Raw genomic sequence first — 7,639 nt, forward strand, 5'->3', positions numbered from 1 at the left:
ATAAATTACACATCATTTTTTTTTAAAAAATACCAAAGTTATTACCAATAAAAAATATAAATAATAGCAGTGAAAATTCTTGATTTAAAAATAAAAAAACAAAGAAAGCTATTTTATTGTTTACCATATAGATAAAATTACAAAAAAGGCTAAAAATAATGCAATTTTAAATATACTAGTTTTTTTAATTTATGAATAATTAATAATTTTATCTTTATAAATTTATCAGTATTCATAATATTTTACATATCGAGCAGCTAGACTTTTATTTAGTGGTTAAAAAAGCCATCAGTAACGCGAGTATTTATAAACTTTTGCATGATGTCTTGTGCTTCTGAATATAATTTAACTTGCTAAAAAATATTTTAAAAATATTTTTATATATCGTTCAGGGATGAATTTAGAAATGTAATTAAAACAATTAATTGATGAATCCTAAGCGATGTTTCTAGGGAAATATAAATAACTTTGTAGATAGAGAAATACATAGATGGTTCCCTTCTAATTTATATAATAGATAACTCTTTATATTATGAATGTTTGTTATAATTATGTTAAGATTATCAAAATACAAGAAGAGACCGAACTTAATTATTTTTATTGCATATGTTGTTTTTTGATTGTTAAATTCTTTAAACTATTGCTTATAATAGTTTAAAATTGGGAAAAAACAAAAACTATATTGTAAAAAAGTTATTATTTCCATATTTGATACATTAATTTTAATCGATAATCGAATGAAATTAAAAATTTATTGTGATTACGTTTAATTACTATATAATGCCACGTAAAGAGATCCATACTTGGATTTATTAGTTGAATAGCCAAAAAAAGCATTTGATCCATACTGCCAAAAAATATATGTTGTATATTATGTGTAATTAATAAGTATACAAGCCAGCGCGATGGTCAATATAATAAAATCCAAAAACAACAAAACATATAGAAGGGGTCGTATTTTTACATCGCAAACTTATATAAGGATATTTATCATGGTTTCGTTATTTTTATTGATCAATATTTCTATAAAAGCAGAAATTATGAAGAATATAAAAAAGTGATTCGTGATAAATTATAGAATAATATTTTTTTATTCACTTCCTATATATCTAAAAAAAGACGAACTATATGACGAAATTAATTTCCAAAAATATATGCACCAAAATAAAAAATATAATATACAAGCGTATTCATATGAGTAAAAAAAAGAATTGATCATTTTAGGATGCCCATTTTACATATTAATACCACCAAAATTCGAAAACCTACGTAATGTAAAATAATTTTTAACATACTTCCGATGCATAATATAAATTACAGAGAAATAATATTTATACAAATAAACCGCAAGACACTTGAAGTCATCTCATTTGAGGAAGAAGAGCAGTTGATGAAGATAGATCATCGAAGTTGTCAAAAGATGCATCAAGGAGCTGTGTAATGTTCTCAATGGGCTGACCACATCTAAATAGATAAAATTGATAAAAAGAAAATTAACCTGTAAATAAAAAAAATATTATGTATGCAAATAGATGCAATTATTAAATAATCAACGTAAATAAATCGACTTAAATGCCAATTTTTTTTCGTGCTTTACAGAGAGGCTTGTTTCTTTTTAAAGCTAACCATTTTCTTATACAATAATTTTATAGGTACAATCTTCAGAATTTACTTATTATTGAAATTTTTTTGCTTTTGGTGAGAAGGATATAATTTGTTTAACCCAATGCTTCCTGTTACACTTATATTTGTACGATATAGACTATTTATCAATAAATTTTGCTATTTTTTCAATCCAAGTGAATGTTTTAATATTTATAATCTTAATGAGTACCATTTGTTATAATGGTACATTGGATTATTTTCGAAGCCCAAATCCCTTTGACTTTTTTTCCTTTATTGATTTTTTTGTTCCAAACCAAAAACCGTCTATTTAAAACTATGATACTTTCCCCCTCTATATTTATACTTGGTAAATAATATTGTTCTACTATTATAGATATATTTCCTAGCAATCTGTTAACTAATCATATCCAACAACAAAAACACATAATATTTTTTTTGGTGTTAGATCTTCGAGAAATATTATATGATACATAATATTTAGATTAAACTAAATTTATATGTACAAGTATTGTTCATTTTAGCAGACATTTAGTTTTTTAACTATACAACCATTCACATTATTAGATAAATATTTTGTTTTTTTTCAAATTTAAAAAGGGAACCACAATCTCCAGATTGCATATAAATATCATTATTAAAGTTTTAGAATATTTTTTCTAGCTACGCTTCTTGCTCAATTTCCGAACAGCTATTTTAAAAGTCTTATTTTTATTGGTATTTATATGAAAAAAGAAACATCAACACAAACCTCCAATAAAATATCATAGAAGATTATAGATAATATAATTTTTAATAATATTTGGCACAATAAAATATTAGAGGTCTCTTTTAGCCTAATTGACTATATGAGAATCTTTTATACGATTTAATTTCATGTGAGCATCAACTAATGAGTTGTCGGTGAGTGCCGCGAGACAGGATAGTTCACCACAAAGAACAGCAGAAGCCAATGCAAGAGCTAAATAATTTGGGGCAGTGGCCGAATCTATTGATCTATCAGTTATGAAATACTCTGAATCCTCGAGATGGAATTGTTTGAGAAAATCAGATTGAGGTTTTAAATGTGTTCCTCCCCCAACAACACCAACAACAAGAGATGGCATCCACAAAGACACCGACAACTCTTCAACCCCCAAATCCATAGTTATCATACAATTACTACTTTCAATCGTTTGTGCTACATCTTGACCTAAAGCAATAAAAATTGAGGATATGTAATTTGAAGCTTGACAATTGAAATTTCCTAAAACTAATGCACTACCATACACAATTTTTTTCTTATAAACGTTATATAGCTCTTTTATACCCACCTTTAGCACTTGCTTGCACTTTTCATTTGGAATTACGATATTTAAAGAAACCTTTCTACCTCTTCCATTGCAATAATTTTCAATACTCCACTTTTTATCAGTGCAAATATTTGCGCTAATGCAAGAAAGTTTTGAATCTTTGAAATTTCTCAAAATTTCTTTAGATATTTCATTGCATGCTTTTGTTATCATATTCATTCCCATGGCATCGCCAGTATACGCGGTTACTTTTATATAAATGACATTTCCAATGATATGTCTGGGATCGATTTTTTTTACTCTGAGATATCTGCTTGTATTATTTCCCTTTTCCTTTAAGTTAATAAGGGTTTCCTCTTTGAGAATCCATTTATAACAATCAATCGCGGTTTCAAAATCCTTAAATTCTACTGCAAAACTTCTTGTAATCCCAATATTCTCAACCATTCCATTGATACCCCCACATAAATTTGTTAGCTTTATCCCCCGACATAGAGAGGCCACAAGTGCACCCTCTGTAGTGCATAATGGAACATAAAACTTCTTATTATTAACTATTATTGGATCTTTAGTTACCCCAAGTGGTATTTTCATAAAACCCAAAATATTTTCACAACATCTCCCCGCAATATTTCTAAAATCATCATTCAATACTATGTTTGACAAATTTATTAACTTTTCTTCTTCGATTTTGCTTCGAATCATCTTTGACTTTTGAATTATTTCTTCGTTTTCTTCTTCCTTATTTAATCTTTTCATTTTTTAGATGGCTAATTAATAATTAATCGAATGATATCTAATCCAATTTTGGATGGGAATTTGAATAAAGACATTAAAACCAAATTGATTTTTTAAGTTCTAGTTTTCTTTGATACATATAATCGGATCGATTGCTTGTTATAGTATCTAAAAAATGAATTATTTCAACTTAAAACTATTAAGAAATATAAACAACTGATATTTTTATTTCAAAATATAAAATATGCTACACATTATAAATGATCAATATCCATGCAAGTACGCTATAAATTAGAATATAACACTACACTAATTTTACAATAAATTATATATTTATATTCATACATTAATAAGACATCAAAGCTTAAATTATCTATTATTTTTCAGTTTTAACGATAAGATATTAAAAACCGATAAAAATTTATTTATGGGTTTTATTTCTAAAATACATCAATTCAATTTACTAATAATAATTAGCCCATTGAAAATATTTGAGAACTTCATACAACTTTTGATACCTTGCCCTGACCTATCGTCAATAACTAATAACCTGGAGGTAAGTATACTATACATAAGAAGACTTAGATGGTTTTATCACAAACTATCACAAGTCGTATGTCAAGGGGTTAGAGTTTCCTACTGAGCGAGAAACAAATATGCAAACAATAGTATTGAGAAAAACACTTGAATTAAAAGTCTTCAAAGGAGAAGATATATAGAACACGGTTAAAAATCGTGAAGTTCAAAGAAGTATCAACGATATCTGTTCTATTGAGAAATCTATGTTTTGTTTGGGCATCTAGAAAAGCATAAAATCAAATTAACTCATAAATAAAAGACTTTATCAATTTTAAAATGATATTATATATTTTTATCATATTGAAGAGACAATTTTACAAAATTGAATCGAAATAATTTGACACTTTAATTCCTTTTATGTGCTCATCCATATCAGACCATATTTCTCAATCAAACACATAATGCACCAAGTAAAAATCAAAATTCAAATATGTCTGTGTTTTCCCGCTGATATTTATTAACTGTTAGTATATTCCAAATTTAAACATAGAATGAAGAATAAAACTCTTAAAATTTTACTGTAGTATAATGCTTAATCAATTTACATCCTGGTTTTTTAAAATAATAGCCGATAGTTAAAATACACACATAGAAAATAAGATGATGCTTTTTTTCTGTTTTACTGCTAATTTTTTTTCATGTCTATATGCTTTTAGATCATAAGCATGTTATTTTTTTCAAACTGCTCTATTATTAGTTTCTGTATTTTTATATATGTATCATTTTTTTACAACTACATATTAAAAATATATTTTGATTATATATTATTGAAAAAGCTGCAGACCATCGGATATATTATAACCTAAATTACGAAGGTATCGGGGATTTTTTTTACTTAAAAAGTATTTATAATATACATCATACATCTTCGGAATTTCATCTATGCTATAAACCCCAAAAAATATTTGTTTAAGTAAAATTAAAAGGCAACAATATATAATTTTCACAAGAAGTGGTGTTGCTGTATTTAAAATAATTTTATAATTATAGATAAGTTAAGTTTTGACCGTTAAATCCATCTTTATGACACTTAAAAAATAATATATATGCCTTATAAATATTTACATCTCAATATATATCATTAAATAAATATTTCTATTTAGAAAGCACTTGTACTCATCACATTTGAGAGAAGAAGAGCAGTTGATGAAGAGAGATCAGGTAAAGGTGTCAAAAGATGCATCAAGGAGTTGTGCAATATTCCCAATGGGCTGGGCACGTCTAAATAGATAAAATAGATAAAAATAAAATTAATACATACATAAATAAATAAAGCTATTTCTAGTTAAATACCGGTATATTGTCTTTATTTTAATTATGCTACATAGTAATATATCAATAATTTTGTACTTATAGCTTGTGTAAAAATAAAAAAATACAAATCTTAATAGGAATCAAGCATAATTTTATATTTAGCCTAATTTTTATTAGACTAAAATCAAAGATAGGTAAACCATGTCGCTGATGCTTATTAACATTTCGTTTATAATTTTTTTAAAAATAAGAAAATATTTATAAAAAAATGATTATCTAAACGATGCGAGTCTTTATAAGAGGTTATTTTATTATTATTAGAATAAGAAAAATATTCCGATTTCTAATGCATTATGAAAATATGCATACGAAAACTTAATTCAACGTGATTCATTTTTTAGATAATATATAGTGACTTAGAGTGATATGGTTACAAAATTGACTAAAAAATAAGTTAAGGTGTTAAAATCCAAGATAAAATCAGACCCACATGCGAACTATCGCATTTCGAAAGGCACTTGCTTCTAATATTTAATCACAGAAAATCAGTCGATGTAAATAGATCACGGAAAGACGTCAAAATAAGCATTGAGAAATTCTGAAATATTTAGATGAGCTAAATAAGTCTTAGTAAATTGCATTAATAAAAAGATTAAACAGAACATATAAATAAATAATATATGATAAATGCATTAAAATAGTATATCCCTAAAACTTAGTGCTCGTCAAAAATATGAACCAGCAAAAAATTCATTTTTTTTGAAATTATATCTATAATCTGCAATGCTTGGGCTTCAAATAATTATACTAATCGAAGTTATTAATAATAAAATTTAGGAATTACTTTGGTAAATTAGATATTTATAACATGATAATAAAAGAAAAAATATAAAAAAAAAATTTCTCTTTAGTAAATTCGTTTCTTGCTTAATAATTCGTATATTTATATAAAGATAAACGATGACAAAATTGTTTCATTTTATTCTGCATTATATATATCTTAGACAAAAGTTTAAAGTAAGGCACGATCAATTCAAACATCCTAAACTATTTCAAGGACGCTAAAAGTAAAAAAAACTCTATAAATTACATCATATTTTATAATAAATACCAGTTATGGATAAATATGTGTGTTTTATATATGTAACTCACAGATAATCCAAGATATTTTCATAAACTATAGTTAAATACAGCATAAAGATCTTTATCATCTTTTAATTATGCTTGAGAACACATAAATAACATGTAAATAAGTTTGATACACAGATAAATGATCTCGAAACATATCGAAAATATAAAAAAAATAAGAAACGGATTAATTTTTTATAACGTCAGGAGGCTAAATTAGAAATATAAAATTTTTACTGCACATATATTATCATTTCTTATAAAAATTAAAAATTCTCACGTTTATTTTTGAAAAAATTATTGCTTGAAATTTTAAACAAATATTTAAATATGAATGGTTCTAGGGGTCGAAATATGCTACTAGCTGGATACCGTGTTTTTTAAAAAATTGGAGCGACTTTAGGATAATAATAGGCACCAAATATTTTTTTTATGTTAATATATTAGAAAATTATTTTTTCGTGAAATAAATAGACAGTGTTATATTTTAATATTTTAACTGGGGTAATTAATCTTTTCATGGTTGTGTAATGGGTCATTATAGTAATGATATATATTTTTAATATCGAAATTTATTTTTGTCTTCAATTTTAAGCTTTTATTTGACATACGCATCTTTTTAACGCATACTATTTATATTTGTAAAAAAATATTATTCAATAATTTTTCAGGGCATTTCACATTTAAATATAGAGTATTAAGCCATGAATAAATTTTATCGTTTTTGATTTATTAAACTACACTCATGTTATTTACAATGCTATTTAGTGTAAATAAACTCGGATCAAATACATTCATGAACATTAAACCATAAACTCTTCATACAAAAATTTAGATATGTTTTTAAAATATATCTAGACACATATTTTTATTATTATAATAGTTTCATTAACTTAAATTTGTATTGAAACCACTATAAATTACTATAATGAAGGCCTCGAATAAAGGGACAAGAGAGAATACCGAAGATCTAAGATGTTAGCTATCATAAATGTGTAATATCTTTATCTCTTTCTTTTTATGTA

Source organism: Rhyacophila brunnea, unplaced genomic scaffold (genome assembly GCF_057557595.1).
Source record: "Rhyacophila brunnea isolate RB1 unplaced genomic scaffold, BYU_Rbru_1.0 scaffold_62, whole genome shotgun sequence".
NCBI lineage: Eukaryota > Metazoa > Arthropoda > Insecta > Trichoptera > Rhyacophilidae > Rhyacophila > Rhyacophila brunnea.